The sequence below is a fragment of the Pan paniscus genome, chromosome 5 (assembly GCF_029289425.2).
Source record: "Pan paniscus chromosome 5, NHGRI_mPanPan1-v2.0_pri, whole genome shotgun sequence".
NCBI lineage: Eukaryota > Metazoa > Chordata > Mammalia > Primates > Hominidae > Pan > Pan paniscus.
In genome coordinates this window covers 165,209,155-165,234,404 of record NC_073254.2, presented here as the reverse complement: position 1 = coordinate 165,234,404, position 25,250 = coordinate 165,209,155, and positions in this window count along the sequence as shown.

Sequence of the window (25,250 nt, the reverse complement as noted above, 5' to 3'; positions counted from 1 at the left end):
GGGAACATCACAAACCGGGGTTGGGGGGTTGTGGGCAAGGGGAGGGAGAGCATTAGGACAAATACCTAATGCATGTGGGGCTTAAAACCTAGATGACGGATTGATAGGTGCAGCCAACCATCATGGCACATGTATACCCATGTAACAAACCTGCACATTCTGCAAATGTATCCCAGAACTTAAAGTAAAATTAAAAAAAAAAAAAAAAAAAAAAAAAAAAGAGCATGTAACAGGGGAACCTAGACAAAACTGGGAAGCTGGGGAAGCTTGTTCTACGAAAGTGATCTTTAACTGAGACTTAAAATTATTTCACCTTATTTGTCTCCACAAGGAGCTGTTGAATATTAATGACATTAACTAAAAGAACAAAACCTTTAAAAGGTAAACATTAGCTGTTTTGGTTTGGTTTGGTTTGCTCAAGATATGTGATATGATAAAAAATTTGCAGACTCTCTGAGAAAAAAGAGAAATTTGCCATGTTGTAAATTGACAGGTGAGGCTGATTATATGGGTTACTAAAGCTAAATGTGTCCAGTTATTACTGATGACTGCTTTTGGATTTTTATTTGCTTGTTTGCCAATATAGATATTTATATATACATGCAAGACATATTGTGGTAATACTCAAGTTTCAGTCCAAAGTTTTCTGTTCTTCGTCTGAAGTATTATAAAATTAAGTTTAGCAATCCTAAGCCAAAAGAACAAAGCTGGAGACATCACACTACCTGACTTCAAACTATACTACAAGGCTACAGTAACCGAAACAGCATAGTACTGGTACCAAAACAGAGATATAGATCAATGGAACAGAACAGAGCCCTCAGAAATAACGCCACATATCTACAACTATCTGATCTTTGACAAACCTGAGAAAAACAAGCAATGGGGAAAGGATTCCCTATTTAATAAATGGTGCTGGGAAAACTGGCTAGCCATATGTAGAAAGCTGAAACTGGATCCCTTCCTTACACCTTATACAAAAATCAATTCAAGATGGATTAAAGACTTAAACGTTAGACCTAAAACCAGAAAAACCCTAGAAGAAAACCTAGGCATTACCATTCAGGACATAGGCATGGGCAAGGACTTCATGTCCAAAACACCAAAAGCAATGGCAACAAAAGACAAAATTGACAAATGGGATCTAATTAAACTAAAGAGCTTCTGCACAGCAAAAGAAACTACCATCAGAGTGAACAGGCAACCTACAACATGGGAGAAAATTTTTGCAACCTACTCATCTGACAAAGGGCTAATATCCAGAATCTACAATGAACTCAAACAAATTTACAAGAAAAAAACAAACAACCCCATCAAAAAGTGGGCGAAGGACATGAACAGACACTTCTCAAAAGAAGACATTTATGCAGCCAAAAAACACATGAAAAAATGCTCATCATCACTGGCCATCAGAGAAATGCAAATCAAAACCACAATGAGATACCATCTCACAGCAGTTAGAATGGCAATCATTAAAAAGTCAGGAAACAACAGGTGCTAGAGAGGATGTGGAGAAATAGGAACACTTTTACACTGTTGGTGGGACTGTAAACTAGTTCAACCATTGTGGAAGTCAGTGTGGCGATTCCTCAGGGATCTAGAACTAGAAATACCATTTGACCCAGCCATCCCATTACTGGGTATATACCCAAAGGACTATAAATCATGCTGCTATAAAGACACGTGCACACGTATGTTTATTGCGGCATTATTCACAATAGCAAAGACTTGGAACCAAGCCAAATGTCCAACAATGATAGACTGGATTAAGAAAATGTGGCACATATACACCATGGAATACTATGCAGCCATAAAAAATGATGAGTTCATGTCCTTTGTAGGGACATGAATGATATTGGAAATCATCATTCTCAGTAAACTATCGCAAGAACAAAAAACCAAACACTGCATATTCTCACTCATAGGTGGGAATTGAACAATGAGATCACATGGACACAGGAAGGGGAATATCACACTCTGGGGACTGTTGTGGGGTGGGGGGATGGGGGAGGGATAGCATTGGGAGATATACCTAATGCTAGATGACGAGTTAGTGGGTGCAGCGCACCAGCATGGCACATGTATACATATGTAACTAACCTGCACAATGTGCACATGTACCCTAAAACTTAAAGTATAATAAAAAAAAATTAAAAAAAAAGAAAGTAAAATAAGACTTAGCAATTGCTTCTAATTTTTGTTTATCTGAAAAATAGTTTATTCAATTTTATTTATAATATTTTTACCTTTCATATACTGTTTTCCTTTTACTTAGATTGGAGAGAAAATGTCACAAGATGACAGGGCTCTAGAACTTCTTGGAGAGGTTAGACAGATTGTATTATATCTGTTTAGAAAGCATAAATGAGAATTCATGAATATAAATTAGTGTTTTATTTTTTCTAGTGTCACATAGAATAAATCAATTGCCTGACAAGTGACAGTGATATAAACAGTAAAACATTTCCTCATTTCTATGCAAAAATACAGACTTAATAAGATAAATAAAAGAAGTATTTGAAAATAAAAAGACAAATATTCTTTTATGTCTCTTAGAGATGCAGGTGAGGATGGGTAACAGAGGAGGAGGGTTTCATAACTGTGTGATTCCCAGCTTACTATGGAAATCCAGCAATGCTCCTATTCAAACCTGGCTTAGAGACAGTGGGTTTCACAAATATTTTGAAAGCCAAATTATTAAAATATTATTTTTGCTGAGTCAATCTTATAATTCCCACCCACATCAGGCAAGCAATATGACAGGAAAGAAGGAGGGAGGTAGGGAAGGAAGGAGGGAAGGAAGGAGGAAGGGAGGGAAGGAACAAAGAAGGGAGAGAGGGAGGAAGGAAGGGAGGGAGGGAAGGAAGGAAGGAAGGGAGGGAGGGAGGGGGAAGGAAGGAAGGAAGTAAGGAAGGGAGGGAGGGAGGGGGAAGGAAGGAAGGAAGGGAGGGAGGGAGGAAGGGAGGAAGGAAGGAAGGAACCCTGTCACCTTTGCTGCACAGACACACAGACTCAGTATTCTGTTGAACAAAGCAAGTTGCCCAAAATTTATGTTTCAGTGGAGTTGATTTCTAACAAAAATGAGGATATTACAAGGATATCCTGAAAAAACTGGGGAATAACTGGAAAGTCATTCTATGGACACTCAAAACCACACAAGCTGTAGATTTTTGGGGCCCTTGAAGGAGAATCTGGAAAGGAGGAAGACTGGGGGTTTTGTGCCTATATCACCTTATTTTTAATCACATTTGAATATTAGAAGTTTTCATGTTTTTAATTATTTCTCAACTCACCTCTTTCCTTTCCCCTGTCTTCTCTGTACAGCTACATCTTCTCTAGAGTCATCTCATTAAAAAGGAAGATAAAGGACACTAATTCCAGATTTAGCTACCTTTAATTAAAACTTTTCTGCAAAAGGGTCTCTTAATGGCCACAGAAGCATGCGGAACCCAGAGCCCTATATCTTAAAGTTGATCAAACTGATTCTCTATGAAGTTTCTCATCTTGGTACTATAATAAAATATTTTCTCTCAGGCCTTACAATGGAAGTGCTCTCTGCAGTCAGTAATATGTCTCTCTGTTTAACTGGCCTTTTTCTTTGTTTCTTTGGATTTCCAGTTTAGGAATAAAATAACCTGTTGACAAAGAGTCAAATTCTGTAAAACATTTCAAGAGATTTATTCTGAGCAAAATATGAGTGCTCACAGCTCGTGACACAGCCCTTAGGGGGTCGTGAGAACATGTGCCCACGGTAGTTGCGGTACAGCTTGGTTTTATGTATTTTAGGAAGGCATGAGACATCAGTCAAATACATTTAAGAATTACATTAGTTTGGTTTAGAAAGGCAGGACAACTCAAAGCAGGGGCTTCCAGGCTATTGGTCAATTTAAACATTTTGTGGTTGACAATTGGTTGAGGTTGTCTGAAGACCTGGGATCTATAGAAAGGAATATTCAGGTTAAAGATAAAGGCTTGTGGACACCAAGTTTTATTGTGCAGAGGAAGCTCTTAGGTAACAGGCTTTAGAGAGAGCAAGTTGTAAATTGTTTTTTATCGGACTTAAAAGGGTGCCTGGCTTTTAGCTGATTATCTCCTGGATCTGGGAAGGGAGGAAGGAGAACCAAGGGGGAAGGGGATTCTCTATAGAATGTGGATTTTTCTAAGAGATGTTACAGGGCAATTTTAAAGTATGGCAAGGAAATATATTTTGGAGTTAAATATTTTTTTTCCTTGTCTCATAATGTTATGCCAGAGTCAGACTGAAAAGTAAGCCACAATATACAGGGCGAAATAAAACCCATCTGATGAGAATTTATAGTTTGTAGGGCATGACTCCCTAGACCCCTTAGGTAGGAATTTGGGTAAGATAAAAAATCAGAGCTTAGTCCTCAATTTCCCAATCAGATACATTACCTCAACTTTAACATCTTCTATTTTTAAAGTTTGAATAACATTTTGCACATGAATGCTAATGAAGCTTTTTTTTTTAAGAAAACACTAAATTGAACTCTGAGAAATTAAAAGAAACAATTTCAAAATGCCAAGATAATTCCTTTATCTCTTAACTGCTGCAATAGTTTAAAATGAGAGCCAAACAATTTTATCAAGGGACAAGGTTTTCATCAGAAAAGGCTAGGTCCTCAACCCTGTCCAGGATCTCAGCCAGCTTCTGGGAAACGTGACTGAATATGTTTCAAACATTCTCACCTTTGTCAGATTTCCCATAGTTCTTGAGGTGTGCTTGCAGCTACAAAGATAGATATGTCATTTTACAACGACACGTAAATGATGGTAAGCTTAACTCATTGCCCTGGAGCTGTATGGTTAGACCCCCATTTCAAAGTTCATTGCCTTTTTTTTTCTTTTCTTCTTAAGATTCTACAAAGATCTTATCATAACAAATGAATTAAGTTCGATATTTGCCTCTAATAAATTAGTTATTGTTCTGTCACAGAATATAAAGGAATAGAGTAAATCCATGCTTCTGAACCAGTAGCCACAGACACATGTTGCTATTTAAATTTGAATGTATGTGAAATAAAATTAAATTAAGTTAAAAATTCAGCTCCTCAGCCACACTGGCTACATTTCAAGTGCTCAATAACCATATGTGACTAGTGGCTTTTGAATTGGCCAGTACAGAAATAGAACATCCCCATCTTTGAAAAAAGTTACATTGGACAGTGCTGCACTAAATGATTAAAGAAATTAGGAAATTAATTAGTGTCTTAACTGGGCTAAGATTCTTTTCCATAGTTGTTGGATTTTTTGTTTTTGTTTTTTGAGGCAGGGTCTCACTCTGATGGCCAGGCTGGAGTACAGTGGTGCTACCTTGGCTCACTACAATCTCTGCCTCCAGGGCTCAACTGATCCTCCCATCTCTGCCTCCCAAGTAGCTGGGACTACAGGCATGCACTACCATGCTCAGCTAATTTTTGTATTGTTTTTAGAGGCATGGTTTCACCATGTTGCCCAGCTGGTCTCAAACTCTTGAGCTCAAACAAATCACCTGTCTGCCCCCCAAAGTGCTGGGATTACAGATGTGAGCTGCCATACTTGGCCTCAATGTATTTTTTAACTTTTCACTTCCTTTAGAATAAAGGCATGCTCTTGCAACCATATAGCTAGACTAGTGTCCAACTTGAGAGTTTAATTCAGTGTCCATTAAGGAGTTTATCAGGCTACATGAGCAGACATAGAAAGATGTCGTTCAAAGAAGGACCAGTTGAATCAGGCTGTTGATCTGGAAGATGCAGGAAATCAGGTGATCAGTGGTCTTTTTCTGAAGCTGAAACCATGGAACAAGTCAGAGGACAGATCGTTAGTGTTGGATGTAGATCACAATGGAAGTTAAAGGCAAAATGTAGATGCTGGCAAAGGAGCACAGAAGGATTCACAGATAACAGTTAGAGCTCAGTGTCAGAGAGTAGTGATTACTGACAAATGAGGGCAAGTTGTACAGTCCAGACCATGTCAGCAGACCCCATCTTCCTTTGAAATAGACACTAGAATTTCTAGGTCAACTACTCCTTGGATCAAAGGGTCATGGTCATGCCAAGCTGAGAATAGACTGAACTAAGTACAATTAAAAAAAAAAATCTAATATCTGTGAAAAGATGGCCCTTCTGGACCTTTGCACTTGAACTCTCTTCTAGTTTGTTCCCACCCTGTCCTCACAGACTCTTCTAATCACTAGTTGCTGTGTTCAATATGCTAATTTGTACCTGAAAAAAAACCCTAGCTCTCTCAATTGTTTATTGTAATGAGACTATACAGACACATACATATACATACACACACACACACAGATACATTTATATATATATATATATATATATATATATATATATATATATATATGGCATTGGTTCAGGGCTATTGTGCTATTGCTCTTTTCTCAGAAATGTTGCATTTTGCCCTTGGATGCTGAGTTAAATAAAAGTAGAGGTCATCTCGTTGACTGTTTCTATGGCTTTGTTAAAAAATAAACTTAGCCACATTAAAATTTTAAAGTTTGTTTGAGCAGTGATTCATGAATTGGGCAGCTCCAGACAGCAAGTGGTTGGGCTCCTTCAGGGGGTTGTGAGGAAAAACTTTTATACTGTATTCCCAGAAGAAACAGAAATATATATTGAGTTTGTTAAAGTGGAAAGTTGCTAATTAACAAAGAAAATATATTGGATTGGTTAAAGTGGAAAGTTGCTACTTAGAGGTTAGTTTGGTGGTTTCTGAGCTTAAGTGCTGTTTTACTGTTTACATTGAGCTGGGCTTTCGTTTGCTTATGTAGGAATTCAAAGCAGTGGAGCCATATCAGCCTAATGACCTCCCAATTAATTCTTTTTAACAGTTCCCATTGGTTTGTTGATGAGGCATCTATTTAAAAAAAAAGTATTTACTCTTTAAGAGAATAATAATTTTTGTCCTTGTGAGTTTTTCAGAAATATAGATCAACTTGAATTCCCCAAATTCCAAATAGAGATCTCAATCTTCTCAACTACTCACAACTTTTTTAAAAAGCTTTTTTAAATAGCCAGACATTTTACTATATGTTTCTATGAACACTTGATGAAACAGAAGAGAAGCATCCAAGATTTAAAAGAAAAGGAAATGGTCAAATTCAGGTAGGACCATTCTAAGCATAAGAGGCCTGGAGTGATCCACTCAGTAATGCCCCCACACCAAAGCTATTTTTGTGTAGACTCCAAAGATCTTGCTTTATTCTGATTTTTCTGGACAACTTCTACATTTTTATCAGTATTTTCCTCTGTAGTTCTTCGCCACTCTCCTCAAATTTGATGGCAGGGATCAATTATTTGCTAAGCTAATCCAATTGTTTTGCATTTTTATTTCCAGGAGTAATTTTGAAACTATTTCCATCTTTCCTATTTAGCCTTCCTTCTCTTTCTGTGACCTCATAGGTCACAGGATAGACTGTTATTGGTTGAGTTTATGTGTTGAATTGTGATGTTTCCTAAAATTAAGCCCAGTACTTGTGAGTGTGGCCTTATTTGGAAATAGAGTCTTTAAAGGTATAACCAAATAAAGATAAGGTCATACTGGGTTAGTGCTTTGGTCTGAATTATGTGTCTCTTCAAAATTCGTATGTTGAAATCTTAATCTCTAAGTGATGGTATTAGGAGGTGGGTTTTCGTAGAGCTGATTTAAGTCATGAGGGCAGAGCCCTTATGAATAGGATTAGTGCTCTTATAGAATAGACCTAAGATAACTCATTCACCCTTCCCAGAATGTGAGAACACAGCAAGAAGTCACCATCTATGAATCAGCAATGAGCCCTCACCAGACACTGAATCTGCTGGCACCTTGCTCTTGGACTCCCCAGTTCTGAAGAACTGGGAGAAATAAATTTCTATTGTTTATAAACTACCCAGCCTCTGGTGTTTTGGTTTTGCAGCATGAATGGACTAAGTCAATTGAGTGGGTGCCAATCCAATGACTGGTATGCTTATAAAAGGAGAGAAATTTTGATATAGACACACACACACACACACACACAAGAGGACACCAAAAAGAAGAGAATAAGCAGACATGACCCTTGGACTAACTTAAGCTAATAAAGCATCCCTAGGGTTGCCGTTGTTATCACAAGAGAAAGATCTCAGACATAGAAAAGAAATACTCTTACAACATGTAGGATGATGAAGGCAGAGATTGGAGTGGTGCATTTACAAGCTAAGAAGCACCAAGTATTGTGAGCAACCATAAGAAGCTAGGAAGAAGTGTATTAGTTCATTTTTACACTGCTGATAAAGACATACCTGAGACTGCATAATTTATAAAGAAAAAGAGGCTTAATGGACTCACAGTTCCACGTGTCTGGGGAGGTCTCACAATCATGGTGGAAGCTGAAAGGCACATCTTACATGGAGGCAGGCAAGAGAGAGAATGAGAAAAAAAGTGAAAGTTGTTTCCCCCTATAAAACCATCAGATCTTGCGAGACTTATTCACTACCATGAGAACAGTATGGGGGAAACCAACCCAATGATTCAATTATCTCCCACTGAGTCACTCCCACGACAGGTGGGAATTATGGGGGCCACAATTCAAGATGAGATTTGGGTGGGGACACAGCCAAACAATATCAAGAGGCAAGGAAGGATCCTTGCCTAGAGCCTTCATGGAGAACATAGCCCTGACCACACCATGACTTGAGGCTTCTAGCCCCCAGAACTGTGAGACAATAAATTCCTATTGCTCTAAGCCATCTGATTTGTGATAATTACAGGAGCCTTGGGAAACAAATACACCCAAGTACATGTTACACTTCATTCCCATTTTTGGAAGTGCGTCAGCAGAGAATACATCTTAAAAGGGACCCAGGGATTGCACCATTTTACTGGAGTACCAGGTCAGTGTTGAGGTACACGCTCCATTTAAGGCAGTCTACTTTGCAATAGACAACATAGATGTTAGGTTGGCAGGACTAGCTGAATTTTAGTGATCCCATATGGCAGCAATATCGTGACAAACGTAACAGTAAACAGGCCTTATCCTTGGACTATCTTGGGCTAAAAAAGCATCCCTGGAATTGCTGCGATTATCACAAGACAAAGATCTCAGACAGAGAAAAGAAATACTCTAGCAACAGGTAGAATGGGAGTTTAACATCATCTGATGTAAACAAAAAAAGAGAATATGAAGTTATTTGGTATCCCAGCCTAGTAAAGCAAGAAGTATTGGCTGCAGGAACAAATTCTCTCCTAACTAATGTGCTGCAAGCCTGGGGTGTTAAGCCCACCCCAGGGACATGGGGAGAGGATGTGGACTTTACTTTTCTTTAGGATCAAAAGGAGTAGGAACAGAGCTAGAGGCCATTATCCTAGGTGAATTAACACAGGAGTAGAAAACCAAATCCTGCATGTTCTCTCTTATGAGGAGCTAAACATTGAATACACATGGACACAAAGAAGTGAAGAACAGACATGGAGAACTACTTGAGGGCAGAGGGTGGGAGGAGGGAGAGGATGGAAAAACTACCCATCGAGTACGATGCTTGTTACCTAGGTAATGAAATAATCTGTACAACAAACACTGACAAAATGCTATTTGCCTACGGAACGAACCTGCCCATTTACCCCCGAACCTAAAATAAAAGTTGAGGGAAAAAAGGAGTAAGAACAAAAAGCCAATATAAAGATGCTGTTTTAACTTAAGCTAACAGTCATATTTCACTTTCTCTACATGTAATTTTTATGAGGAAGTATATAATTAATATATTCAAATCATTCCATAATAGCTGTATCAAAACAGTTGTTCTCTGGTAGCTACAACCCTGACCTAGATGCCCGCATCACCATCTGTCACTCAGGACTGGGCCCCTAGAATGCAGGTACTTGGGACATTAGGAGGCCTTCCAAGTGAGCAACATGACTCTGGAGATACTCCTGGGAATTCAAAAAGGAATGTTATCCTATGGGCATCAAACTAGACCTCCCCATCTACCCCACCTTCATAGTCAGAACCAGCCTCTGTGGTCTTCCATTAAGGTCCTTGGTTTTCTGCGACATTCTAGTTCTCCGCAGGATTGGAGACCAGCCCCGAGGGCTCAGTTAGCAGGCTTGTGGGGCTGAGGCACTTGGGCCTTTCTTCTTCCTGCTTATCTCTATGAGAACTCTTCTCACAGTTCCCTGCATTGGCTTGCGCCATCTTTCATTGTTAAGAACAAGGCAGGCTCTACTAACCCTGAAAAGAACTCTTCACAAAGGGAGTGGAAGCTATGCAACAGCCTCACTCCCAGGGCTGTGACACCTGAGTAGGAATTCCAGGTTGCCACACATTCAGAGACTTGGACTCCTGGTCCCTTCCCATGAGTGAGGAAGGAAGCAAGCAGCTTTGCTGTCTTAATCAGATCCATACCCTGCCACCCAACATTCTGCCTCAGCCCACAGTCTGGTCCTGTTTCGCTTGTTTCTTCCCTAGAGGTTCTCCCATAATATAGCACAGCAGGGGGTCCACCATTAGTAAAAATGACAGGGATCTATTCTATATGTGGAAATTATTGTTTAAATTAAACTATGTGTTTTGAAGGTATTTGATTAATGCTGATATTTCTCTATTGTTTTAGGAGTTGAAGAAAAGTGTTCATGATTAAGCATGCAAAGCCACCAATGAAATCTTGTACCTCCAAATAGCTAACAGTTTCTTTTATTTAATGCGCTGAGATCTTAAAAAAAAAAAATCTGCAATGTTTTTGGCCAGAAAATTACTCATTCAAACTAAAGTGACAACAAGAATTGCTTTTGCCCTGGAAATATTATTGCCATACTGAGGGATGATATTTGATATTTCATGTGCCACTCATATGCTTGAGTAGTTTTTAGAATATAAAAATATTCATCTTTCCTATTGTGATGTTACATCAACTTGCTCTACACAAGTCTCCCAATTCCAAGGTATAGTAATGTAAAACTACATGGAGATTATTTGAGACATCTGAAACCTCCAAAAATATCTCTACTACAATTCAAAACTCTTCTACGAGATTCTTCTACAAAGCTTCTATAAAATTTCAGCTGCCTATCCAATGCATTATATTTTACTTTTATTCTAGACTACTGGCTATTTTACATATTCTTCACCTTCTTTTTCCTAGGCTTCAATATCTGGATACTATTTCAGGTATAAAATATTTTTGTTGCTAATGTGGTCAAATAAGATAACTTTTTCTTTAAAAAAATACACCTGGCCATCATCATAATAGGGTAAACTTTCCTGTTACACAATGACAGAATATTTCTGGCAGAAGTTCTGGTTAAATTAATCACTATTTTCTGCACAACAAAATCAGAAGTGATATTTCTGAATCCCTCTCAATTGCACTTCCAAGAACTTGACCCCATACTTCTTGTAAGCAATGTTCAGAGCACAGGGTATGACTACTGTTATGTAAAGGCGGACCTTAGTATCAAAGTAGAAGGTTAAGGAGTCATCCTCAGAAACTGAACCTAACAAACAGCAAGATAAAATGGATGCTGGTTTCCTGTGGAATTCTTTCTAGAAAGGATCCTGTTCTAATAGATATTTTCTTTTAAAAGTATTGCTGATGAGAATAGGATGTCTTCCAAAATCCATATGCTAAGACTTTTATACAATAAATACAAAGAAAGCTAAGCTTAACTATTTGATACGTGACTGCCATTAGATAAAGTTGGAGTAATAGGTTCTTTTGCTAGAATGTTGAAAAGAACTAAGTTGGTTAAGTGAATACTAGTAAGTATTTACTGAACATCAGCCAAAAAAAAAAAAAAAAAAGAAAATTCTGAATTGTTGAAGCACCAGTATTCTGATCACTAGCATCTCTTTTTACTATCTTTTCTGACAACATAAGAATATCTCTTAGGAAGAAATGGTCCTCAAAACAACCACCTTATGTTCCCTTCAGAGAAATGAGACATTAGCAGAGGGCATGAATATCAGCAAAGGACATTATAATTGATTTGCTTGAGAAAAGAAGTGTAATATGTGGGATTTGTGCCCAAAAGCAAATGGGAAAGATAAGTAAAGAAGAGTGAGAAAGGGAAGATGAAGAGAGGAGTAACGAAATCTCCAGGGATGGGATGGTCTAGATCTTCATTACACATGTTTTTCCCAGTGCTATTATGTGACCCTCTTCTCTCACTCATTTCCAAAAATCATTAATAAAGTCTACCAGGGCATTAACACTTCGTTTGAGAGTGTGTGTTTGTATGGGTAGGTGGGTGCTAAACTTGAAGAAGAGGATGAATTCCATACCTTGGTCATTGTGGTTCATAATCCAGGTTGCCAATGTGAACAAGAAAGAAAGAGAGAGGAAGAAAAGAAAGAAGGAAGGAGGGAGAGAGGGAGGGAGGGAGGGAAACAGGAAAGGAAAGGAAAGAAATACATTTAAAATAAAGTATCTATTAGATTAAGATTCTTTCTAGAAAGAACTCCACAGGAGACCAGCATTCATTTTATCTGGCCGTTGTTAGGTTCAGTTTCTGAAAATGGCTCTTTAACCTTCCGCTTTGATACCAAGGGCAGCCTTTACATAAAGTAGTCATACCCTGTGCTCTGAATGTTGCTTACAAGAGGAATTTATTTAGTCAAGTTATTTGGAAGTGCAATTGAGAGGAGAGAGTAGGCAAAAGGAAGGGAGAAGAAGGCAAAGGGGAAGGGTGGGAGAGGGGAGGGGAGGAGGGGAGAGGAGAAGGAAAAGGGACAAGGGAAAGGGAAATAAAAAAAGGAGAAGGAAAATAAAGGAGAGGAAAGGAGAAAGAGGAAAGGAGAGAAAGGAATTCAGAGAAATCTTGGGGTGTGACTTCCATAGGCTGAGAAACTGTGACAGGGTCCTGGGCTAATGTTATTTAGATCTCAAAATACAGGTGGCCCCAGCAGATACCTCACTGGCCTTAGGAAGAGATGCTCTTTGTGAGGTTCAGTTACTTTCCTAAACTTTTCTAGAATCTCATTATTATTATTTTAACGTCTCTTGCCGCGATGCTGACAGACGCTGCCTTGCCTCCCTGTCTTCATCTTTGACAGTTGCCCAAAGTTAGCCACATTGATGAGGAGGAAGGGTAACAACTTTGTTTCCATCACACAGCGGGAATAGGAATTCAATGTCAGAACTTGGAACAGAAGCACCAGGGACTACCCTTCCCTAATAAGGGATGGCTCAGTGCACAGAGCTCCTTCTGAAAGTACCCTGGCTCCTCGGTTCCATGTTGCCACTCCTCCTCTGTCACTGGAACCAGACTCTGAACCCAACGCCATTTTATCACAGCCATGGTTTAATGTCTTGAGAGTTCCATTTTGTGAGGTAAAGGAAACTACATTCTAGGATTTTCTACAATGAAAGCCCTTCTGATACTGCAATGATCCAACCACCAAATTGAGACCCCTGGTAATGCCCTAGCCTGATGAGTACCTAGACAGCTACTTCTCTGGGGCCCTGCTTCCTGGGGCACGCAGCTATAATTGCTGGAGTCAGCCTTAGCAGCCTGTGATGTTTTCCCCAGCCAGTATCCCTTGCCCTTGAGCTGAGTATTCCAGAGTCAAACTAACCTGATGACATAATATTATCTTCATTTCTCATGGAAAATTCCAGGTTAGAGCTGTTAAGAAGTTGCTCAAGGTTATCTACCTAAATGAAGTTCTCAGAAACTCTTTTGTCTAAATCTAGACCATATGTTCTCTCCACGTTGCCACCCAGCCTTCCATTATTTATATTCTGAACTATTCCACAAAGAATTTGAGGCTTTAAAAATTAATAACTGAATTCTAAATTATAAGTAATCCTCCTGTGCATTTGGATAACATAAATAAATTCCACTGAGATTTATCCTCGTAAGAAGCTGGTCCTCAGTATTACAGATCCAGAAACTAGACCAATGGTGAATTCACCAAAATGCCAGCCCTCTCCATAAGGCTACCTGAAACAACCCTGTGGTCTTTCCCAAGTATGGGAACTACCGAGGAAACAGCTGGGCCTTCACAGGTGTCACCGCAGATACTGGGGGTGATGCCACATATAAGACTGTTTAGCATTGAGACTTGAGATCCAGTTGCAATTATCCTCAGCTCTTGACAAGTCACCTTAACAGCAAATTGAGTTTAACGATCAAACCTTATCTTTAAGCTCAGAACAGCTGCACCGGGATGAGTTGAATGAGTCAGTCCTCCCAACACATTCTCATCTTAACCTGCCTTATTGCAGCACTACCCAGCTGCTAGCACTGAGATACCGCCATAACTCTCCTCATATTTTTTTGGCTGGATCTTGATTTTTGGGAGCCCAGTGGGTATTTTATGCCCAGTTTCCTATTTTCAAAGTGATTATTGCTGGGTTCTCATTAAAGAAAATTTTGAAATGTTCTTCCTTTTTGGTGGGCCCATTTTATTGGTTTTCTACCCTGAGAATGGCCTTTGGCAGCCTGGCTCCTGACATTATGCTTTAGCTGATTTAGCATCCCAAGCCAATATGTCAATTCCACTAAAAAGAAGGGATATTTTTTCCAAAATGGCAAAGGGTTTCTTTACTCAGCCTGTTCTGTAGTGTCCCAGTGGTTGCGAACTCTGGATTTACAAATGAGTGAAAATGCCAGCACCAGCATTTACCAACTGTGTGGTCTTGGGCGAATTCCTTAATCTGTCTAAACCTAATTCCTTGATCTGTCTACACCTAATTCCTTAATTCATTCTAAACCTCAGACTTATTCAACCCTGTGATGATTAAGAAAATGTATATAAAGGCACTTAGAATACCCTCCTATACATAATTAAGTGTCCAGAAAATACTATATTTATTAAAATTATTCATTCATTCATTACATAAAAAGTGAGAAAATGTGAATTACTTCTTGTAAGGTAGAGTAGAGAAAACCATTTGTGTATCCAAGATATTTACATGAGTTCATGGATTAGGGTTCCTCTTAGCTTTAAGAGGTCTGTCTTCAACTTTTTCTCTATATGAATAATATATTTAGCAGGCAACTGACAGAGTAATCTCTCTAAAACTGAGCACTAATCTGGTTGCACACCGTTTAAAAGACATCAATGAATCATCATTGTCAAATAATTTAAACACATACTCTTTGTCTTGACACCCCCAACCTACCCCTACTTGAGACATTAACTATAGAGTCCATAATTGGTACTCATTAAGTCTCACTTTGCCTTCTTTTCCTTGAATATTATTGCCCAACTCAGCAATAACTCCCTCTACACTCCTCTGTGTAAGGACATTTCAGTGTTTCCTGAACACAACTAGCATTTCCCAGTTCCCTCTATTTCTCATCCTATCATCCTATCAGTCAAAACCCTGCTTTTCCTCCAAGCGCAGGTCAAATGTAAACTTGTTTATAAATCTTTGCCTGTAAATTCCTATTTGAGGGAGCTCTGCGTGTGTGTGTGTGTGTGTGTGTGTGTGTTTAGAATAACTTTATATTCTTGTATATTTTACTACAGTCCCAGAACAATCCGAACATTCCATACCACTTTGGAAATGCTAGAAAATTCATATGCCACCTGTGAAAATGATGCTGGGAGGATGATCTATTAGGAATCTAACACCCTTCCAACCTTAGGACTTAGGCTTGGAGGTGTGAAAGAAAGAGCGTAGGCTTCAAGGTTCAGCAGACCTGGGTTTGAATCTTATCTCTAGTATTTAATAATTATTTGGCCATGGACAATTAGTGAATGTCTATGAGAATTAATCTGCTCTAATAGGATCATTAATATCCACTTTCGAGGTTTTGTTCTGCAGATTCTAAATAATATAAATGAATTTCGGTGCCTAGTAAAAAGTGTAAGATAAGTAAATGGCAAATTTTATCATTGTTTAGTCAACTGGCAAAAGTATTGACTCTGGTGGGTGAATTATTCAAGCCTAGTCCTTACTTAAGCCTGTTAAACTGCTCAAGAAGTCCATTGAATTTTCCTAAGATTTAGATGCCATGTTTCAGTCAGGGAATTCAGTTCAGTTATGCCTGCGTATCCAACCCAAAATGGTACCTTGCTTTGAGAAGCCCAGTCAGATTCTTCCAGAGGAATATGAATTCCTTTCATACATATAATAAACCACGAAGGGAATTGCTTTAACTCAGTGCCATATCCACATTTCCTTTTGAGAGAACAGAACTTAATAAAAGATGAACTGATCCTAGGTCTTATAATTTAAGTATCAATTGTAATTGAAAACGACTCATTTTGTAACTGAAAAATGTGAAGTGAAAGCATTAATGTGTGTATTTTGTCCAACATCTCAAACCTGTTTAATGACAGAACTAGATCTAGAAAACAGGTCTTCTAACCCCTAACACAGCATAACCCACATGAGACACATGAAAGGGCCCAGCATATCACTAGCATCCATTGTAAGTATTTTTTTTTTCTTTTCACCTATTCCAAGCTAAACCTCTACTAATTACAACGCCTCCAAACTTATTTCATTTGGCAAGTTTTTTGGGGGAGATCTAAAATGACGGTGATAAAGTGCTTTTTCCCATGCTGAAGTTATGTGCTGTTCATGCAATGGAACCAAGTTGGCTAATGATTGCAAATTGTTATTTTTTTTTAGACGGAGTCTAGCTCTGTTGCCCAGGCTGGAGTGCAGTGGTGTCATCTCGGCTTGGCTCAGCTCACTGCAACCTCCACCTCCTGGGTTCAAGCAATTCTGTCTCGGCCTCCCGTGTGTAGCTGGGACTACAGGTGCACACCACCACACCTGGCTAATTTTTGTAGTTTTAGTAGAGATGGGGTTTCTCCATATTGGTCAGGCTGATCTCAAAGGAAATCTCTTCCTAGTGGGTAAGAAACAGGCATTCCTTCCTTTAGTGTAGAGAAAATTGAAGTACAAGGATAAAAGCTATGTCTAAAACATATCAAAACCTTTTAAACTTGCATCTGGATGTTTTTGACATCATGTAGAGTCGATCAAAGTAAAATTCTGCAAGTCTTAGAAAATCAAAGTAGATGAATAATGAAAAAGATCCAGAACTGCTGGGCCTCTTTTTTCATCACTTCATTAATTCAGCAGCAATGCTTCTGTATTCCTAATTGTTTCTAAGTATATCTATAGTTTTTTCTCAAAAATCACAGTTGCTTTGGAAAATGTTTATCATTTTTAAAGTCAATAGACTGCTTCACAATTAACAAATTAAATTTATTCTTTTTTTCAGACAAAGTGGGCAATTATGTTAGATTACAATTTCCTCATTGATGAACATTCCAGGATGCCATTTACCAGTACCCACATGCTTGTAAAAAAAAAAAGGTAATATTAGATCATTGGTGTTTGTGCAGTTTTTGATGAATTAGCATTTTAACTAGACATAATTCAGACTCGTATTTTAAAGCCTTCGTAGGGGTAATCCACATGTTTCTCAAAAACAAGGAAACCCTCTTCTTTAATATTTCTTAGGTCAAGATTAGGTGAGTCTGGGCAAATACAGTCTGCACACTAGAGAGGCCTCAGCCATTCTATCACAGACAACCACTGCTGCACTCTTTCTTCGAAGTTTACACCAACAAAAAGCAGAGATTGCTGTAGAAATTATAGGATTATTCTCAAGGTCTGTGAAGATCCAAAACCTAACTAGGTTAAAACTTTGTATGCAGATCTGATGTCTTCAATAGGAGTCAGCCCATCAGCAAAAGCCCTCCATTGATTGCTCAGCAAAAGCCCTCCATTGATTGCAGGGAGGAGAGCATGTGGCAGACACTCTCTTGCCTACTAAATACCCATTTTCCTTTATTGCTTACAATCAGAACCCCGATTGTTGCTGTAATATCAATGTTTCCAGATTAAAAACCAAAATCTCAGCCCACCTTGCAGGTGGGCATAGACAGTGACAACCTTGTAGCTAAAGATATGTAAGTGGAAGTCATGAAGTGTGACTTCTCAGAAAGTTAATTGAAAGCAGAATGACAAACGCCTTTGGCCCTTTGTTCTTTCCATTACTCTTGCATGGAACACTGATGTGATGCTAGAGATGAAGCAGCCATTTTTCAACCTTGAGGAGATATGATTATGAACAATCTAATCGCAAGCTGAGTGGAAAGGTAGAAAAAGCCAGGCGCTCTGGGACATCAAGGGGCCACTTCACCAGTTCTCAACTTTCTATCTCATGCATTTGTTATTCTAGAAGACGAACAAAAACAAAAACAACTTTACAGGCTCTAGCTGGATACATCACAATAAATTGCATTTTCTGTTTTATGCCTTGGACTTAACTATTTTTCTCTTGAATGGGAACTTTATTTATCCTGTGGAGAAGAATATTGAAAAATAACATGGCTTCTTCATGGTGAAGTCATTTTATGACAGGAATAGAAATCTTAATTTATTGGCAGCACAGAGATTCCTATATTGATCATGCCTACCCTGGAAATGTCCACAACCCAGATTAAAATAAGAATTGTTTACTAACATCAGATCCAGCAACAGAACTGATTAAGTCAGCAACTATTTTACTGCATCTATCAAAATGCTTTATATTTTAGACTGTTAACATGGCAAATAGCATTGATTGATTTTTCCAGTGTTAAATCAACCCTGTATTGCTGGTAAATTTCACATGGTTCTGATTCATCCTTCTTTTAGTATATAGTTGTATTTGATTTGTGAAAGTTTTTAAAAATTTTTGTATCTATCTTTATGAGAAATATTGATAAGTATTTCTCTCTCTTTTTGTATTGTCTTCAGTTTTGGTAGCAGGGTAATACTGGCCTCATGGAGTGATTTGGAGTCTTCTATTTTCAGGAGGGGTTAGTGCAGAATTAATATTATTTCTCCCTTAAATGTTTGTTAGAAATAACTAGTGACATTTTCCTGGCCTGGAGCAAGCTTTTGTAATTTGTATTTTACAAGAAACTTGTCTATTTCAGGTAAGTAACAAATATATTTCCACAAAGTTGTTCATTTTATTTTCTTATCATCCTTCTAATGTTTGCACAATCTGTTGTGATGTCCTTTTAATCAGTCCTGTTATTGGTAGCCTAAATCTCTTTTATCTTCATCAGTCTTCCTATAGCTTTATAAATGTTTTTGAACTTACAAATAACTAATTTTGGGTTTATTGATATTCTATATTCTTTTTGTTTTCTACATCATTGATTATTCCTCAGATTTATTAATTCCTTCTTTTGGTTTTGGGGATTAATTTGTTCTTCTTTTCTTAAGGTAGACACTTTTACTATTGAATTAAGCCTTTATTAATAAAGTATTTATTGCTATAAATTTTCCTCTAACCATGGCTTCAGCTGCATCTCACAAATTTTGTTATGTAGTGTTTTCATTTACTTCAAAATATTTTTCATCTTACTATATAAATTTTTTCTTTGACCCATGCTTTATTAAAAAATGTTTTATTTAATTAGCAAATATCTGGAGATTTTCCAAGTATGTTTCTGATGTCTATTTTCCATTTAATTCTGTTGTGATGAGAGAACATACTTCTTGAGATTTCAATCCTTTCAAACTTCTTCCATCTTATTTTGGGCCCCCCAAAAATGTGCATTGTTGTTTGGGTGAAGTGTTCCGTAAATGTCCATTAGATTAAATAGGTTGATTGTGTAGTTCAAGTCTAATGCATTCTTACTGGGTTTTTTTGTATGTGTCTTCCTCTTCTATTAGTTATTGAAATGGCATATTAAAATTTCCAAACATAATTGTATATTTGTCTCTCTTTTTTTGTTCTGTCTGTTTTTGCTTCAAGTACTTTGAAGCTCTCCTTTTAAGTGAATACACATTTGAGATTGTTATGTCTTGATAATTTAACACCTTTTTAATAAGAAATGCCCCTTGTTATCCCTGGTAATATTCCTTGCTTTGAAATGTATTTAATTTTATATAGTCTTCTATTGATTAATATTTTATGGTACATAATTTTTCATCTTTTTTTCTATTAAACTACCTGCTTCTTATATTTAAACTGCATTTTTTAACTTTTATTTTTACATTTAAGTGTACATGTGCAACATTGTTACACAGGTAAACTGTATGTCATGGGGGTTTGGTGCACAGATTATTTAGTCACCCAGGTAATAAGCATAGTACCCAACAGTATTTTTTAAATCCTCTCCCTCCTCCCCACCTCCACCCTCAAGTAAGCCCTGGTGTCCGGTGTTCCGCTCTCTGTGTCCATGTGTTCTTGTTGTTTAGCTTCCACCTGTAAGTGAGAACATGTGCTATTTGGTTTTCTGTTCCTGCATTAGTTTGCTTAGGATAATGGTCTTCAGCTCCATCCATGTTGCTGCAAAAGACATGATCTCCTTCTTTTTTTATGGCTGTATAGTATTATATGATGTATATGTACCATATTTTCTTTTTCCAGTCTACTGTTGAAGGGCATTTAGGGTGATTCCACATCTTTGCTATTGCAAATAGTGTTTCAATAAAGATACATGTGTATGTGTTTTTATGGTAGAATAAACTATATTCCTTTGGATATATACCCAATAATGAGATTCCTGCGTTGAATGGTAATTCTGTTTTAAGGTCTTTGAGAAATCATTATCCTGCTTTCCACAGCGGCTAAACTAATTTACATGTCTACCAGCAGTGTATAAGTGTTCCCTTTTCTCTGCAATCTTATCAGCATGAGTTAATTTTTGACTTCTTAATAATGGCCGTTCTGACTGGTGTGAGATGATACCTCATTGTGGTTTTCATTTGTTTTTCTCTATTGATTAGTAATGTTGAGCATTTAGTTAATATGCTTTTTGGCCACATGCATAGCTTCTTTTGAAAAATGCCTGATCGTGTCCTTTGTCCACTTTTTGGTGGGGTTTAAAAAATAATTTTTAAGGCCATATGTATTAGTTCACCTTCACACTGCTATAACTAACTACCTGGCCAGGCGTGGTGGTTCACACCTATAATCCCAGCACTTTGGGAGGCCAAGGTAGGTGGATCACCTGAGGTCAGGAGTTCAAGACCATCCTGGCCAACATGGTGAAACTCTGTCTCTACTAAAAATACAAAAATTAGCCAGGCATGGTGGCAGGCACCTGTAATCCCAGCTACTTGGGAAGCTGAGGCAGGAGAATCACTTGAACCCGGGAGGCTGAGGTTGCAGTGAGCCGACATCACACCATTGCACTCCAGCCGGGCAACAAAAGTGAAACTCCATCTGAAGAAAAAAAAAAAAAGAACTACCTGAGACTGAGTAATTTATAAAGAAAAGAGGTTTAATTGACTCACAGTTCCACAGGCTGTACAGGAGGCATGGATGGGGAGGCCTCAGGAAACTTACAGTCATGGTGGAAGGGTGAAGGGGAAGCAAGCACATCTTCACATGTTGGCAGGAGAGAGAGAGAGGGACAGGTGAAGTGCTACACACCTTCAAATAACTAGATCTTGTAAGAACTCTCTATCATAAGAATAACAAGAGATAAATCCACTCCCTTACGATCCAGTTGCCTCCCACTATGTCCCTCCCCCAACATTGAGGATTACAATTCAACATGAGATTTGGGGTGGGGACACAGAGCCAAACTATATCACCATATAATTGGATCTTGCTTTTATATCAGTCTGACAACCTCTGCCTTTTAGTTACACTGTTAATCCCTTATCTTAATAGAATTATTCATAAAGGAGGGCTTAAATTAACATCTGGTTATTTTTTATTGTCCCATCTAATTTTGAGGGTTTTTCCCCCTTTTCCTGACATTTTGGTACTAATTGAGTGTTTTTTAATATTTCATTTTACATCCATTGTTGGTTTATTAGCCTAGCCTCTTTGTAGGTTTTTTTGATGGTAGCTTTAAGGTTTACAATCTATATTGTTAACTTGTACATTCAAGTAATATTGCATAACTTTATTTATAGTATGAGAACTTTACAACAGTATGCTTGTTGTAGTTCCATTTCTCTGCTTCTGGCCTTGGTGCTATTTTGTCACAGTTTTACTTTTACATATGTTAGAAATGCCAAAACATATTATTATTCTTCGCTTATAAAAGTCTATTATCTATTAAATTTCTCAAAAATATTTTCATAAGCTTTTAAATTTACCCATAAGTTTACTCTTTCTGATGCTTTTTATTTCTTTGTGTAGTAAATTCAAACTTCCGGTGGTATTTTCTTTTTTCATGAAATATTTACTTTAACCTTTTTTGTAGTAAAGATCTGATGGTAATACATTCTCTTAGCTTTTATTTATCTGAAAAAGTCTTTATTTTGATTTTATTTTTGAAAAATATATTGTCTGGATATAGATTTAGTTTTTTCTTTTCACCACTTTAAAGATATTTATCATTTCTTCTTGCTTGGGTGGTTCCTGATGTCACATCTGCTGCCATTCCTCTGTACTTGACTTGTCTTCTATCCTCTGGGTGATTTTAACATTTTCTCTTCATCACTGATATCAGCAATATTACAACAATGTGCCTTGTGGTGGTTTTTTCATTTTTTTTTTCGCTTTGGGTAATTTGGGAGTAACTTAGCTGCAATACTGAGACAATAGCTTCCTAAGAACTCTACCCAATGCCCTGTATATAAAAATACTTCTCCACTCTGACCACTGGAAATAATAACTATTTCTGATCCATTAATGAGCATTTAGGATTGTTCCGCCTGCTCCTTTCCGTGATTCTGTGATGCTTTCCCTTGAGTCCGGTAGTTTTCTTACCTGAAAGCCTACATCACTATTTCACCAAAGAGTTTAGAGGATCACTTTGTATCCTGTGAAGATACCTACCTCGATGTCAAATAGATAGGTAGACAGATGACAGAGGGATAGATAGATGATTGATAGATAGATAGATAGATAGATCTAGATCAATATAGATATCATATATCTAAATATAGAGATAGGGATAGAGAGAGAAAGAGATAATAGAGATAGAGATAATAGAGATAGAGATATATGAAGTGTCTGTCTCTCTGTTCTTCTGCCTCGCAATGCTAGCTTCCTTGGATTTCCAAACACCAAAATCTTTCTTCTTCCTTCAGTAAGATCACTGGGCTCTAGCCATATTTGTTTAAATATGTTAATTTTATACTTGTCACTTTCCTAATTTATTTTCTAATTTCCTTTATATTTCCAGCCTCTTCTTTTCAGGCCTTCAGGCCAACACAGTTCCAGTATTTTCCCCTTATGTCCTCAGTGTATGATTTTTAAAAATATGTAGCCGTAATCACAGTATGATGGAGTAAAGGCAAGTAACAATCTAAGCCTTCCAGGAATCAAGTTTCTGTATTCCAAAATTATCTATCCCTCTCCCTCCAACCAAAATCCCTCTTCCTTCTATGACAGATTAGAAAAAGTCTGGACCAAATACAGGAGGGCAGTAGTTAAGAGGGTAGGCTCTGGAATCAGATTCCCTACGTTCACAACCCGCCTCTGCTTCTCACAAGGTGTGTGACCAGGGCAAGTCACTTAGTTACTCTGACCTCAGTCTCTCTATTTGTAAAGTAGGACTAATTATACGTACTGTTATAAGACACTGTATAGATTAAATAACATCATCCAGTTAAAGAATTTAGGACTGTGACTAGTGTAAGACATGCTGTAATGATATTAGGTGTTAGTATTATTGCTCAGTATGTAACTGATGAAACTCTTGGCACTTTCAAAAGACACTTTTATAGTCTTAGAGGGTGTTTATTAGTCCAGATAAACTCCAAATTGGTCAAATATGACTCTTTTTCCTTTGTATTATTCCACTTTCAAACAGCATGGATAGGGAACATTACATGGCAGGTCAATTTTTCCTGTATATCACTATGTTGAGTGTGGTCCCCAAGACCACAGTCTAACGTGATGATTTGCTAGAGCGGCTAACAGGACACAGCATATAATCCTGCTCATGGCTACGACTTATTACAGTGAAATGATACAAAGCAAAATCAGCAAAGCAAAAAGGCACTTGGAAAAATCCAGATGAAACCAAGCACAAGCTTCCAAGACTGGAGTCACACAGGACACACTTAATTTCCCCATCTTTGAAATGGGACAACACGTATGTACTAGGCAGCCCATTGAAGATTCAGTGTCCAAGGCTTTTATTGTAATCTGGTAATAAAGGCATTCTCTGCCTAGCATGTACCAGAATTCCAGATTTCCTTAAAGAAAGCAGGTGTTCAGAATAAATTGTATTGTTCATATAAATAACTTAGGGAGTAAGCACAGTGAGCCACTTGTTTCATTTAAGGAAGTTTTATTAGTGTAGAAAGCTGTTTGCCAGTCAAGTTCCCTGATACCAGACAAGGCTCAATCTTTCAGGCAGGACTTTCCAAGAAAAGGAGTGTCAGGTCTACCATGTTAATTCTTTTCTCACATAGTCTCCCTCTTCAAGCTTTTAAATAAACTTTTCAAGGCTTCCTGCCTAGCTTAAAAGTCTCCAAAACTTCCAATGGTTTCAATGCCAACAGGCTTTCTAATAGAAGGCAATGAAAGGGGAGAAAAGGTATAGTGTCTGGGATTATTGTCACTATTTTTTTCATTATAATTCCAGATGAATACAATGTATTTATGAACCATAAATTGCTGCAGATATATTGTATAATGCATTACTGTGTTAGGAGCAAGGTTTTAAGATAAGGCCTACTGAAATAAGGTCATAATTGGTATTCAAGAATAATATTTTGGCTAGACAGCCTCTTTCTATCTCAATTGTATTAACTATCAGAACATGTTTATTTTTATAATTGATACTGGAAATAAAAATGTTTACTGCTCAGATGATGAGTGCACCAAAATCTAACAAATCACCACTGAAGAACTTACTCATGTAATCAAATAACACCTGTTCCCCAAAAACCTATGGAAATAAACAATTAAAAGAAATAAAAATGGTATTATGCTAATCACCTGAGGTTGAATATTTAGGCAAAATAACACCTTCATTTATTTACTTGTTAATACCACTACTTCAGAAATAAGTTTTTTCCTTACCTTATTGACATACAATGAAGAAAGATACTTATATAATACATATATTCATTATAGGATTAGATCTTTGTCCATAGCCCTGGTAGTAATACATATCTCTCTCTTACTGATTAAAGATGGGAAAATTGTAAGGAGTCATCTTACGCAGCACACTGAGATCTGTAACTTAACTAATGATGTGCTAATTTGTATGACAATTTATCCCATGAAAATTCATTTAGAAAAAGAATATACATATTCTTGGATACAGCTGGAATCACATTCTGGTGGAATACAGTGGCGTACCAACCTAGGTATTGACTTAGAAATCAATAACAACAACTGCAAACCTTATTTTTAAACTTCATATGTATGGAAGTTTAAAACTTGCA